The following is a 3,035-nucleotide window of genomic DNA, read 5'->3' as shown; positions in this document are numbered from 1 at the left end:
AAAGTAGCGGTTCTCTCCCCAGGAGATAGAGACAGACAAAGTCAGGGAAGGAGAGGGTTTACTTTTGTCCAGGATGATATCTCCGAGCGGTCCTAGACACTGGAGTTTCCCGGCTTCACCGGGCAGGAACGGATGAAGTGCTCCTTACTGCCACAGTAGAAACAGCTCCCCTCGGCTCAGCGTGACTCTTGGCGAGATTTGACCATCTTGGTCTGGTTGACCTGCATAGGTTTGGGCGAGCGTGCCCGGGGACTTGCTAATTAAGAGGCAGGTCTCTGGAAAGTAGGAGCAAGACGAGGAAATCTTCTCTCCCAGGTAGCCGCTTTAGCACGTTCCAGGAAGCGGATGTCGATCCGGGTAGCTAGCGACACCAGGTCAGTGGTAGTGACTCGCCCCCTGGGCCGTGGGGTACCCGGAACCGGGCCTTCTGGTGTACTGTGCTGATGGGGGGAGTAGTGGCAACCCGGTCCCGTGGCTCAAGGTGGTCAGACCAAATGGGGCAGTCTATTTATCAGTGTTTTTAATGTCCGACTACGCCACCGTGGATTGCGGTCAGGGATAACCGCCGCTGCGAGGCAGATCGCTGAGGCTGGTGTTGGTGTGCAGCACAGGGATAGGATAACTCCCCAAGGGAAGAGTGTAGCCTCAGGGCAGTGTAGGTGGATGCTGGGGGTGATGGTGCAGGCGCAGCAAAGATCACACTGAGTCCAATGGTGCAGTCCAGGGTTTTTACTCACAGTTGTTATCCATGTCACTTCTGTCAGCAATGACTGCCCAAGCCGTGCTGCGTCCACCAGGTGAGGAGCTCGGTCAACCCCCAGGCTATTCAGGAGTATGGCACAGGACCCCCTTCTGTCCTTTCTCTGGCCTCTCGTGCCCCACCAGTGACCAAACTTCTGTCCAGCTACCGCGGACCGTGTCGGGTAAGCGTTGGCCTCCGCTTCCCGCTATCCTATATGGCGCCTTCCTAGCAGGTTTGGCGGAGGGTCGCACCAATATCGATTTCTTGGCTGAGGGATGATTTACCTCCATCAACTTGGGAATCCGGTACCCTTCCACAGCCTGACCCTTCACCCGATATAACGCGGGTTTGCAACGGTTGCTGTCCGTTCTGCTCTCTTAGGGTCCCTTCTGCCTTCTTGTCTCTGGAGCCTTTCTACTCCTCTGTCTCTCCTTCCTTCCTTCTTCTTCTCTTTTCCTCTCTGGCCCGGCCTTTTCTCTAGGCCTGCCTCGTGGAGCTGAGCCTCGGCTCCCTGTCAGCTCTCTCTCCCTTCTGAACCCACTGACTTGACTTCTCCCTTGACTAAGATGGCTCCCACCTTTTATCTGCTTCTCTGGGTCTGAGCTCAGGTGACCTGCACCCAATGAGCTCCTTACTATGCTCCAGAAACCGTCCCCTTCTGCTCCTACATCACTGGGTTCTCTCCCCCCTCCCCACTCCAGCCAGGGACATGGTCAGTTGTGCCTGCATAAATGGGAGCACCGTTGAGCTGTCCCCCGGAAATGGGGTGTGTGTATGCAGCTAACTGAGCCCTGGTCCACACTCCATCCTTACCTGGGAGTGGAATATCACACCTCTGGTTGAGGTGCAATACCCCTGTGGCAACCGAGCCCTCGGGGCGCCACAGTAGGAATGTCCCGACCGGCTAGCTCGTCCTTGATCTGACCGGAAAGGCCCTCCCAAAAGGTGGACACCAGTGCCTCGTTGTCCCAGGTGAGGGTATGGAACCATATGGCATACTGGGCCACGGTGAGACATCCTTGGCGGAGAAGGAGCAATGAGGAGGCAGTAGAAATCCTACGTCCGGGTTCATCGAAGACCCTCCGGAAGACAGAGCGGAAAGCCGGAAGATCAGTCACCAGGTAATCCCCTCTCTCCCATAGGGGTTTAAGCCATGCCAGTGCTTCCTCGGTGAGGTGAGACATAATGAACGCCACCTTGGCCCGGTCGGAAGGAAACTGATGTGCCAAAAGTTCAAAGTGCAGCGTGCACTGGTTCAGAAAGCCCCGACATGAGACGGGGTCGCCTCCAAAAAGAGGCTCAATTTGTTAGCGGATATCATGTTGCATTTGGAGAGTCCCTGTGTGCCCAAACATTGGAGCTCCCCCACAAGTGACCCCATTTTGGAAACTACACCCCCAAGGCACCTATCTAGATGCATAGTGAGCACTTGGAACCCCAGGTGCTTCACAAATTGATTCATAAAAATTAAAAAGTGTTTTTTTTTTCACTTTTTCATTTTTACGAATCAATTTGTGAAGCACCTGGGGGTTCCAAGTGCTCACTATGCATCTAGAAAGGTGCCTTGGGGGGTCTAGTTTCCAAAATGGGGTCACTTGTGGGGGAGCTCCAAAGTTTGGGCACAGAGGGGCTCTCCAAACGCAATGTGGTGTCCGCTAACAATTTGAGCCGATTTTCCATTCAATTTGTTAGCGGATACCATGTTGCATTTAGAGAGTCCCTGTGTGCCCAAACATTGGAGCTCCCCCACAAGTGACCCCATTTTGGAAACTAGACCCCCCAAGGCACCTATCTAGATGCATAGTGAGCACTTGGAACCCCTAGGTGCTTCACAAATTGATTCGTAAAAATGAAAAAGTGTTTTTTTTTTTACTTTTTCATTTTTACGAATCAATTTGTGAAGCACCTGGGGGTTCCAAGTGCTCACTATGCATCTATAAAGGTGCCTTGGGGGGTCTAGTTTCCAAAATGGGGTCACTTGTGGGGGAGCTCCAAAGTTTGGGCACACAGGGGCTCTCCAAACACAACATGGCGTCCGCTAATTATTCAAGCAAATTTTACAATCAAAAAGTCAAATGGCGCTCCTTCCCTTCCGAGCCCTGCCGTGCGCCCAAACAGTGTTTTTTCCCCAAATATTGGGTATCTGCGTGACCAGGGGAAATTGCACAACAAATTTTGGGGTCCATTTTTTCTTGTTACCCCTGTGAAAATAAAAAAAATTGGGTCTAAAGTAACATTTTTGTGAAAAAAGTTAAATGTTCATTTTTTTCTTCCACATTCAAAAAATTCCTGT

The sequence above is a fragment of the Phyllobates terribilis genome, unplaced genomic scaffold (assembly GCF_046119375.1).
Source record: "Phyllobates terribilis strain yellow unplaced genomic scaffold, ASM4611937v1 Scaffold_14__1_contigs__length_39327217, whole genome shotgun sequence".
NCBI lineage: Eukaryota > Metazoa > Chordata > Amphibia > Anura > Dendrobatidae > Phyllobates > Phyllobates terribilis.
Note: the sequence above shows the minus strand (reverse complement) of the source record.